A 10948-nucleotide genomic window follows, 5' to 3' on the forward strand; every position below is an offset into this window, starting at 1 on the left:
TGGAACCCCTGGAGCCCCTCCAGAGCCACCCCCCACTCCTCCAGACTCACCCCGGGGAAGGGCCACTCTGGCTGGGCATGGCCCCCACTGAGCACCCCCTGGAACCCCTGGAGCCCCTCCAGAGCCACCCCCCACTCCTCCAGACTCACCCCGGGGAAGGGCCACTCTGGCTGGGCATGGCCCCCACTGAGCACCCCCTGGAACCCCTGGAGCCCCCGGAGCACCTCCAGAGCCACCCCCCACTCTCCCCAGACTCTGCCCGGGGAAGGGCCACTCTGGCTGGGCATGGCCTCCACTGAGCACCCCCTGGAACCCCTGGAGCCCCTCCAGAGCCACCCCCCACTCCTCCAGACTCACCCCGGGAAGGGCCACTCTGGCTGGGCATGGCCTCCGCCGAGCACCCCCTGGAACCCCTGGAGCCCCTCCAGAGCCACCCCCCACTCCTCCAGACTCACCCCGGGGAATGGCCACTCTGGCTGGGCATGGCCCCCACTGAGCACCCCCTGGAACCCCTGGAGCCCCCGGAGCACCTCCAGAGCCACCCCCCACTCTCCCCAGACTCTGCCCGGGGAAGGGCCACTCTGGCTGGGCATGGCCTCCGCTGAGCACCCCCTGGAACCCCTGGAGCCCCCGGAGCACCTCCAGAGCCACCCCCCACTCTCCCCAGACTCTGCCCGGGGAAGGGCCACTCTGGCTGGGCATGGCCTCCACTGAACACCCCCTGGAACCCACGGAGCACCTCCAGAGCCACCCCGCATTCCCCCAAACTCAGTCTGGGGACGGGCCACTCTTCCCCGGGTTGCGGGCTCTGGGACTCCGGGGATGACCACCGGGGACCAGGCTCTCCCTTCGAACCCGGGGACCCACACTTAAGCACCCCCACACGGGCTACACACCCTTGGTTCAGCCCCCTGGAGGTCCGTGCCCTTGGTACTATACCATGGAAGTCCGTGCCCTTGGTACTCTGACTGGAGTACCAAGGGAACGGCCCAGCACTCACCACAGAGGCTCGCGCCGGCCCCGGCCCACCTTTCGTCCCCGGGTACCCACACTTAAGCACCCCCACACGAGCTACACACCCTTGGTGCAGCCCCCTGGAAGTCCGTGCCCTTGGTACTCTGAGCCACTTTAAAAGATAAAAAGAACCAGGGCCCCAAGGCCCTGGCTCCCCTGTCCCCTACACCACACTTGGAGGCAGGGCCCTTGCCCTCCACTGGCTGCCCCCGCGCCCAGTGTACTCCATAACCGAAGAAGAGAGGGGGACCCGGAGGCCGGCCTACTAGGGTAACAGGTTTAATTTAGAGCCGGGGCTCTGGACCACAAATGCCTACAACCCCGCAGTGCGCAGGAGCCTTCGAAGCTGGATGAAACCAGAACGGGGCCCTACGATGGCGGTGACCAGCCAGTTGATAGCAAAGTGAGCCCTGGACAGGCGCTGCATTTGAAAAACTCAGAGACGAGGAAGGGACCGGAGTCCGACCAAATATATCATCTGGCGCTGTGTCCAGCGTGAGGGTGAGCCAGCGCAAATCAGGACCACAAATGCCTACAACCCCGCAGTGCGCAGGAGCCTTCGAAGCTGGATGAAACCAGAACGGGGCCCTACGATGGCGGTGACCAGCCACGGGTGACCCCAGTTGATAGCAAAGTGAGCCCTGGACAGGCGCCGCATTTGACAAACTCAAGAGACAAGGAAGGGACCGGAGTCGGACCAAAAATATGCGCCGGCCCTGCCCCCCGCCCCGCGCAGAGCCATCGGACACGTTGAGGCTGAAGGGGACTGGCCCTTGGGCCTAGGGGCTAAGCGCAGCCATCATCCTTCAAGCCGCGCCTCCTGCTGCGCGGGGGTGAGTGACAGTGGGCCCGGACTGTGGTTCCGTCGGACGCGTTGAGGCTGAAGGGGACTGGCGCAGAGCCCCTGTAACAGGGGCTAAGCGCAGCCATCATCCTCCAAGCCGCGCGTCCTTCAGTGCGGGGGTGAGTGACAGTGGGCCTGGACTGTTGTTCCACCGGACGCGTTGAGGCTGAAGGGGACTGGTGCAGAGCCCCTGTGCCAGGGGCTAAGCGCAGCCATCATCCTCCAAGCCGCGCGTCCTTCTGCGCAGGGGTGAGTGACAGTGGACCCGGACTGTGTTTCCACCGGACGCGTTGAGGCTGAAGGGGACTGGCTCAGAGCCCCTGGCACAGGGGCTAAGCACAGCCATCATCCTTCAAGCCGCGCGTCCTTCAGTGCGGGGGTGAGTGACAGTGGGCCTGGACTGTTGTTCCACCGGACGCGTTGAGGCTGAAGGGGACTGGTGCAGAGCTCCTGTGCCAGGGGCTAAGCGCAGCCATCATCCTCCAAGCCGCGCGTCCTTCTGCGCAGGGGTGAGTGACAGTGGACCCGGACTGTGTTTCCACCGGACGCGTTGAGGCTGAAGGGGACTGGCTCAGAGCCCCTGGCACAGGGGCTAAGCACAGCCATCATCCTTCAAGCCGCGCGTCCTTCAGTGCGGGGGTGAGTGACAGTGGGCCTGGACTGTTGTTCCACCGGACGCGTTGAGGCTGAAGGGGACTGGTGCAGAGCCCCTGTGCCAGGGGCTAAGCGCAGCCATCATCCTCCAAGCCGCGCGTCCTTCTGCGCAGGGGTGAGTGACAGTGGACCCGGACTATGTGTTCCCACCGGACGCATTGAGGCTGAAGGGGACTGGCTCAGAGCCCCTGGCACAGGGGCTAAGCACAGCCATCATCCTTCAAGCCGCGCGTCCTTCAGTGCGGGGGTGAGTGACAGTGGGCCTGGACTGTTGTTCCACCGGACGCGTTGAGGCTGAAGGGGACTGGTGCAGAGCCCCTGGGACAGGGGCTAAGCGCAGCCATCATCCTTCAAGCCGCGCGCCCTTCAGTGCGGGGGTGAGTGACGGTCCCATCTCCGGAGACAAGGGGCCAGGCGCGGGGGAAGCCAGTCAGACTGACGCCCCGCGCCTGGTGGGACATCCGTGGGAGAAAACCTGGGTGAGACGTGTCCGGCGTGAGGTTAGCCGGAGCAAAACCACAGCCGCAAAATGTAAACAAACCCGCAGTGCGCAGGAGCCTTCGAAGCTGGATAAAACCAGAACGGGGCCCTACGATGGCGGGTCTTGAGTGCCAATAGACCAAGCTCCTTGTCCGGTATACATAGAACCATGATTTGTACCATTTTCATGGTTGATTCATGGATGATCCCTGCTCCGCCTCACGCGAGTTCGAGACCGGCTGGGTGCACTTTTATCCATGAGGCACTGCACTGCCTCCGGCAGCCGAGTTCGGGGCCCGGTGAGGGCTCCAGGCTCCAGGGGCTCCGACCCGGAGCCTCCGACCCGCAGAAGGTGCTCCCTGGCCGGGCAAAGTCTGGCCGTGTGCGGGGTGGATGCTCCGCCTCACGCAAGTTCGAGACCGGCTGGGTGCACTTTTATCCAAGAATCAACTGGAGTGTGGAGCTTCTACGGGCCTCCAGGGGCACTGCCGACCCAGAGCTGTGCCCCGGCTTCAGTTCTCTGTATCTCAGGAAGTTTTTTATTTATACATTTATTTCATCCATAATCTCTGGCGCCTAAAGGGTTAACCTGGGGCTCAATCGTCGGGTGGAAGCTGGTCCATGCAAATGGCTGGAAGGACCATGCTGCCACATTGCCTCTTCCAGGGCCTGGGCCTTGGCTCGGAGCAGAGCAACTCATACTTACCTGGCAGGGGCGACACCATGATCAGGAAGGTGGTTCACCCAGGGCGAGGCTCGTCCATTGCACAAACAGGATGTGCTGACCCCTGTGAATTCCCCAAATGTGGGAATCTCAACTGCATAATTTCTGGTAGTGGGGGACTGCGTTCGCGCTCTCCCCTCTTGTTTTTTGTCAGAGGATAAAAAAAAAACCAAAGGGTCGTTTTCATGTACGCCGCTCGTGCTCCGGCCTCTCCGCCGGGCGCTTTGCGCGGGTGCCGCTTTGGACCGTTGACGGGAGGGTCAGCGTGGGGAGAGCTCACTGCTCCCCGAACCCATTGTGGGCATCGCTTCTCGGCCTTTTGGCTAAGATCAAGTGTAGTATCTGTTCTTATCAGTTTAATATCTGATACGTCCCCTACCCGGGGACCATATATTAAATAGATTTTTGGACCAGGGAGATGGAATTTGGGGCTTGCTCCGTCCACTCCACGCATCGGCTCGGTATTGCAGTACCTCCGAGAACGGTGCACCTCCTCTCTCAGGTTAAAAAAAGTCATTCAGTTTGTTTTCGCCGTCACGTTACATGCAAATGTGCCATCATACCCTCATGTGAGTAAAATTGTCGGAGACGTTCTGAGTGGAAGGGCTTGATATTTCACGGTGTGTTCTGTGTGCGGGTCAGTCACGGTGTGCTCTGTGTGAGGGTCAGTCACGGTGTGTTCTGTGTTTGCGTCAGTCACGATGTGTTCTGTGTGCGGGTCTGTCACTGTGTGTTCTGTGTGCGGGTCACTCACGGTGTGTTCTGTGTGCGGGTCAGTCACGGTGTGCTCTGTGTGCGGGTCAGTCACGGTGTGCTCTGTGTGAGGGTCAGTCACGGTGTGTTCTGTGTGCGGGTCAGTCACTGTGTGTTTTGTGTGTGGGTCAGTCACTGTGTGTTCTGTGTGCGGGTCACTCACGGTTTGTTCTGTGTGCGGGTCAGTCACGGTGTGCTCTGTGTGCGGGTCAGTCACGGTGTGCTCTGTGTGCGGGTCAGTCACGGTGTGCTCAGTGTGCGGGTCAGTCACGTGTCCAGGTCAGTCACGGTGTGCTCTGTGTGTGGGTCAGTCACAGTTTGTTCTGTGTTTGGGTCAGTCACGGGGTGTTCTGTGTGCGGGTCAGTCACGGTTTGTTCTGTGTGCGGGTCAGTCACGGTGTGCTCTTATTGCGGGTCAGTCACGGTGTGCTATGAGTACGGGTCAGTCACGGTGTGCTATGAGTGCGGGTCAGTCACGGTGTGCTCTGTGTGCAGGTCAGTCACGGTGTGCTCTGTGTGAGGGTCAGTCACGGTGTGTTCTGTGTGCGCGTCAGTCACGATGTGTTCTGTGTGCGCGTCAGTCACGATGTGTTCTGTGTGCGGGTCAGTCACGGTGTGTTCTGTGTGCGGGTCAGTCACGGTGTGATCTATGTGCGGGTCAGTCACGGTGTGCTCTGTGTGCGGGTCAGTCACGGTGTGCTCTGTGTGTGGGTCAGTCACAGTTTGTTCTGTGTTTGGGTCAGTCACGGGGTGTTCTGTGTGCGGGTCAGTCACGGTTTGTTCTGTGTGCGGGTGGGTCACGGTGTTTTCTGAGTGCGGGTCAGTCACGGTGTGCTCTGAGTACGGGTCAGTCACGGTGTGTTCTGTGTGTGGGTCAGTCACGGTTTGGTTTGAGTGCGGGTCAGTCACGGTGTGCGGGTCAGTCACGGTGTGCTCTGTGTGCGGGTCAGTCTCGGTGTGTTCTGTGTGCGGGACAGTCACGGTGTGCTCTCTGTGCGACTCAGTCACGGTTTGTTCTGTGTGCGGGTCAGTCACGGTTTGTTCTGTGTGCGGGTCAGTCACGGTGTGTTCTGTGTGCGGGTGGGTCATGGTGTTTTCTGAGTGCGGGTCAGTCACGGTGTGTTCTGTGTGTGGGTCAGTCACGGTGTGCGGGTCAGTCACGGTGTGCTCTGTGTGCGGGTCAGTCTCGGTGTGTTCTGTGTGCGGGTCAGTCACGGTGTGTTCTGTGTGCGGGACAGTCACGGTGTGCTCTGATTGCGGGTCAGTCACGGTGTGCTCCGTGTGCGGGTCAGTCACGGTGTGCTCCGTGTGCGGGTCAGTCACGGTGTGCTCCGTGTGCGGGTCAGTCACGGTGTGCTCTGTGTGAGGGTCAGTCACGGTGTGTTCTGTGTGCGGGTCAGTCACGGTATGCTCTGTGTGCGGGTCAGTCACGGTGAGTTCTGTGTGCGGGTCAGTCACGGTGTGCTCTGTGTGCGGGTCAGTCACGGTGTGCTATGAGTGCGGGTCAGTCACGGTGTGCTCTGTGTGCGGGTCAGTCACGGTGTGCTCTGTGTGAGGGTCAGTCATGGTGTGTTCTGTGTGCGGGTGGGTCACGGTGTTTTCTGAGTGCGGGTCAGTCACGGTGTGCTCTGAGTACGGGTCAGTCACGGTGTGTTCTGTGTGTGGGTCAGTCACGGTTTGGTTTGAGTGCGGGTCAGTCACGGTGTGCGGGTCAGTCACGGTGTGCTCTGTGTGCGGGTCAGTCTCGGTGTGTTCTGTGTGCGGGACAGTCACGGTGTGCTCTCTGTGCGACTCAGTCACGGTTTGTTCTGTGTGCGGGTCAGTCACGGTTTGTTCTGTGTGCGGGTCAGTCACGGTGTGTTCTGTGTGCGGGTGGGTCATGGTGTTTTCTGAGTGCGGGTCAGTCACGGTGTGTTCTGTGTGTGGGTCAGTCACGGTGTGCGGGTCAGTCACGGTGTGCTCTGTGTGCGGGTCAGTCTCGGTGTGTTCTGTGTGCGGGTCAGTCACGGTGTGTTCTGTGTGCGGGACAGTCACGGTGTGCTCTGATTGCGGGTCAGTCACGGTGTGCTCCGTGTGCGGGTCAGTCACGGTGTGCTCCGTGTGCGGGTCAGTCACGGTGTGCTCCGTGTGCGGGTCAGTCACGGTGTGCTCTGTGTGAGGGTCAGTCACGGTGTGTTCTGTGTGCGGGTCAGTCACGGTATGCTCTGTGTGCGGGTCAGTCACGGTGAGTTCTGTGTGCGGGTCAGTCACGGTGTGCTCTGTGTGCGGGTCAGTCACGGTGTGCTATGAGTGCGGGTCAGTCACGGTGTGCTCTGTGTGCGGGTCAGTCACGGTGTGCTCTGTGTGAGGGTCAGTCATGGTGTGTTCTGTGTGCGCGTCAGTCACGATGTGTTCTGTGTGCGGGTCAGTCACAGTTTGTTCTGTGTTTGGGTCAGTCACGGTGTGTTCTGAGTGCGGGTCAGTCACGGTGTGTTCTGTGTGCGGGTCAGTCACGGTGTGCTCTGTGTGCGGGTCAGTCACGGTGTGTTCTGTGTGCGGGTCACTCACGGTGTTCTCTGTGTGCGGGTCAGTCACGGTGTGCTCTGTGTGCGGGTCAGTCACGGTGTGCTCAGTGTGTGGGTCAGTCACGGTGTGCTCTTTGTGTGGGTCAGTCACAGTTTGTTCTGTGTTTGGGTCAGTCACGGTGTGTTCTGAGTGCGGGTCAGTCACGGTGTGTTCTGTGTGCGGGTCAGTCACGGTGTGCTCTGTGTGCGGGTCAGTCACCGTGTGTTCTGTGTGCGGGTCACTCACGGTGTTCTCTGTGTGCGGGTCAGTCACGGTGTGCTCTGTGTGCGGGTCAGTCACGGTGTGCTCAGTGTGTGGGTCAGTCACGGTGTGCTCTTTGTGTGGGTCAGTCACAGTTTGTTCTGTGTTTGGGTCAGTCACGGGGTGTTCTGAGTGCGGGTCAGTCACGGTGTGCTCTGTGTGCGGGTCAGTCACGGTGTGCGGGTCAGTCACGGTGTGCTCTGTGTGCAGGTCAGTCACGGTGTGCTCTGTGTGCGGGTCAGTCACGGTTTGCTCTGTGTGCGGGTCAGTCAAGGTGTGTTTTCTGAGTGCGGGTCAGTCACGGTGTGTTCTGTGTGCTGGTCAGTCACGGTGTACTATGAGTGCGGGTCAGTCACGGTGTGCTATGAGTGCGGGTCAGTCACGGTGTGTTCTGTGTGGGGGTCAGTCACGGTGTGTTCTGTGTGCGCCTCAGTCACGGTGTGTTCTGTGTGCGGGTCAGTCACGGTGTGCTCTGTGTGCGGGTCAGTCACGGTGTGCTCTGTGTGCGGGTCAGTCACGGTCTGGGGGTCATTCACGGTGTGCTGTGTTTGCGGGTCAGTCACGGTGTGCTCAGTGTGCGGGTCAGTCACAATGTGTTCTGTGTGCGGGTCACTCACGGTTTGTTCTGTGTGCGGGTCAGTCACGGTGTGTTCTGTGTGCGGGTCAGTCACGGTGTGCTATGAGTGCGGGTCAGTCACGGTGTGCTATGAGTGCGGGTCAGTCACGGTGTGTTCTGTGTGCGGGTCAGTCACGGTGTGCTCTGTGTGCGGGTCAGTCACGGTGTGTTCTGTGTGCGCCTCAGTCACGGTGTGTTCTGTGTGCGGGACAGTCACTGTGTGTTCTGTGTGCGGGTCACTCACGGTTTGTTCTGTGTGCGGGTCAGTCACGGTGTGTTCTGTGTGCGGGTCAGTCACGGTGTGCTATGAGTGCGGGTCAGTCACGGCGTGCTATGAGTGCGGGTCAGTCACGGTGTGTTCTGTGTGCGGGTCAGTCACGGTGTTCTCTGTGTGCGGGTCAGTCACGGTGTGCTCTGTGTGAGGGTCAGTCACGGTGTGTTCTGTGTGCGGGTCAGTCACGGTGTGCTCTGTGTGCGGGTCAGTCACGGTGTGCTATGAGTGCGGGTCACTCACGGTTTGTTCTGTGTGCGGGTCAGTCACGGTGTGCTCTGTGTGCGGGTCACTCACGGTTTGTTCTGTGTGCGGGTCAGTCTCGGTGTGCTCTGAGTACGGGTCAGTCACGGTGTGTTCTGTGTGTGGGTCAGTCACGGTTTGGTTTGAGTGCGGGTCAGTCACGGTGTGCGGGTCAGTCACGGTGTTCTCTGTGTGCGGGTCAGTCTCGGTGTGTTCTGTGTGCGGGTCAGTCACGGTGTGCTCTGTGTGCGGGTCAGTCACGGTGTGCTTTGTGTGCGGGTCAGTCACGGTGTGCTCAGTGTGCGGGTCAGTCACGGTGTCCGGGTCAGTCACGGTGTGCTCTTTGTGTGGGTCAGTCACAGTTTGTTCTGTACTTGGGTCAGTCACGGGGTGTTCTGTGTGCGGGTCAGTCACGGTGTTCTCTGAGTGCGGGTCAGTCACGGTCTTGGGGTCATTCACGGTGTGCTGTGTTTGCGGGTCAGTCACGGTGTGCTCAGTATGCGGGTCAGTCACGATGTGTTCTGTGTGCGCCTCAGTCACGGTGTACTATGAGTGCGGGTCAGTCACGGTGTGCTATGAGTGCGGGTCAGTCACGGTGTGTTCTGTGTGGGGGTCAGTCACGGTGTGTTCTGTGTGCGCCTCAGTCACGGTGTGTTCTGTGTGCGGGTCAGTCACGGTGTGCTCTGTGTGCGGGTCAGTCACGGTGTGCTCTGTGTGCGGGTCAGTCACGGTGTGCTCTGTGTGCGGGTCAGTCACGGTGTGTTCTGTGTGCGGGTCAGTCACAGTGTGTTCTGTGTGAGGGTCAGTCACAGTGTGTTCTGTATGCGGGTCAGTCACGGTGTGCTCAGTGTGTGGGTCAGTCACGGTGTCCGGGTCAGTCACGGTGTGCTCTGTGTGCGGGTCAGTCACAGTGTGCTCTGTGTGAGGGTCAGTCACGGTGTGTTCTGTGTGCGCGTCAGTCACGGTGTGTTCTGTGTGCGGGTCAGTCAGGGTGTGTTCTGTGTGTGGGTCAGTCACGGTCTGGTTTGAGTGCGGGTCAGTCACGGCGTGCTATGAGTGCGGGTCAGTCACGGTGTGTTCTGTGTGCGGGTCAGTCACGGTGTGCTCTGTGTGCGGGTCAGTCACGGTGTGCTCTGTGTGAGGGTCAGTCACGGTGTGTTCTGTGTGCGGGTCAGTCACGGTGTGCTCTGTGTGCGGGTCAGTCACGGTGTGCTATGAGTGCGGGTCACTAGCGGTTTGTTCTGTGTGCGGGTCAGTCTCGGTGTGTTCTGTGTGTGGGTCAGTCACGGTTTGGTTTGAGTGCGGGTCAGTCACGGTGTGCGGGTCAGTCACGGTGTTCTCTGTGTGCGGGTCAGTCTCGGTGTGTTCTGTGTGCGGGTCAGTCACGGTGTGCTCTGTGTGCGGGTCAGTCACGGTGTGCTTTGTGTGCGGGTCAGTCACGGTGTGCTCAGTGTGCGGGTCAGTCACGGTGTCCGGGTCAGTCACGGTGTGTTCTGTGTGCGGGTCAGTCACGGTGTTCTCTGAGTGCGGGTCAGTCACGGTCTTGGGGTCATTCACGGTGTGCTGTGTTTGCGGGTCAGTCACGGTGTGCTCAGTATGCGGGTCAGTCACGATGTGTTCTGTGTGCGGGTCAGTCACTGTTTGTTCTGTGTATGGGTCAATCACGGTTTGTTCTGTGAGCGGGTCAGTCACGGTGTGTTCTGTGTGCGGGTCAGTCACGGTGTGCTATGAGTGCTGGTCAGTCACGGTGTGTTCTGTGTGCGGGTCAGTCACGGTGTGCTATGAGTGCGGGTCAGTCACGGTGTGCTATGAGTGCGGGTCATTCACGGTGTGCTCTGTGTGAGGGTCAGTCACGGTGTGTTCTGTGTGCGGGTCAGTCACGGTGTGCTATGAGTGCTGGTCAGTCACGGTGTGTTCTGTGTGCGGGTCAGTCACGGTGTGCTATGAGTGCGGGTCAGTCACGGTGTGCTATGAGTGCGGGTCAGTCACGGTGTGTTCTGTGTGCGGGTCAGTCACGGTGTGCTCTGTGTGCGGGTCAGTCACGGTGTGCTCTGTGTGAGGGTCAGTCACGGTGTGGTTTGAGTGCGGGTCAGTCACGGTGTGCGGGTCAGTCACGGTGTGCGGGTCAGTCACGGTGTGCTCTGTGTACAGGTCAGTCACGGTGTGCTCTGTGTGCGGGTCAGTCACGGTTTGCGGGTCAGTCATGGTGTGCGGGTCAGTCACGGTGTGCGGGTCTGTCACGGTGTGCTGGTCAGTCACAGTGTGTTCTGTGTGAGGGTCAGTCACAGTGTGCTCTGTGTGCGGGTCAGTCGCGGTGTGCGGGTCAGTCGCGGTGTGCGGGTGAGTCACGGTGTGCGGGTCAGTCACGGTGTGCTCTGTGTGCGGGTCAGTCATGGTGTGTTCTGTGTTCGGGTCAGTCACGGTGTGTTATGTGTGCGAGTTAGTCATGGTTTGCTCGGAGTGCGGGTCAGTCACGGTGTGTTCTGTGTGCGGGTCAGTCACGGTGTGTTCTGTGTGCGGGTCAGTCACAGTGTGTTCTGTGTG

The 10948-nt window shown here is 60.2% G+C and overlaps 2 non-coding genes across 2 annotated transcripts; both read left to right on the plus strand.

The window, feature by feature from the left end:
* Positions 1-3690: 3690 nt before the first annotated feature.
* Positions 3691-3856, plus strand: LOC140361316 (U1 spliceosomal RNA). The gene has a single exon (XR_011926991.1). It is a non-coding gene; the product is annotated as a U1 spliceosomal RNA (small nuclear RNA).
* Positions 3857-4019: 163 nt separating this feature from the next.
* LOC140361321 (U2 spliceosomal RNA) lies at positions 4020-4211 on the plus strand. Its single transcript, XR_011926996.1, has one exon. It is a non-coding gene; the product is annotated as a U2 spliceosomal RNA (small nuclear RNA).
* The last annotated feature ends 6737 nt before the right edge of the window (positions 4212-10948 follow it).

The sequence above is a fragment of the Eucyclogobius newberryi genome, unplaced genomic scaffold (genome assembly GCF_026437365.1).
Source record: "Eucyclogobius newberryi isolate DKJ021-1_F unplaced genomic scaffold, fEucNew1.0.hap1 SCAF_15, whole genome shotgun sequence".
Lineage (NCBI taxonomy): Eukaryota > Metazoa > Chordata > Actinopteri > Gobiiformes > Gobiidae > Eucyclogobius > Eucyclogobius newberryi.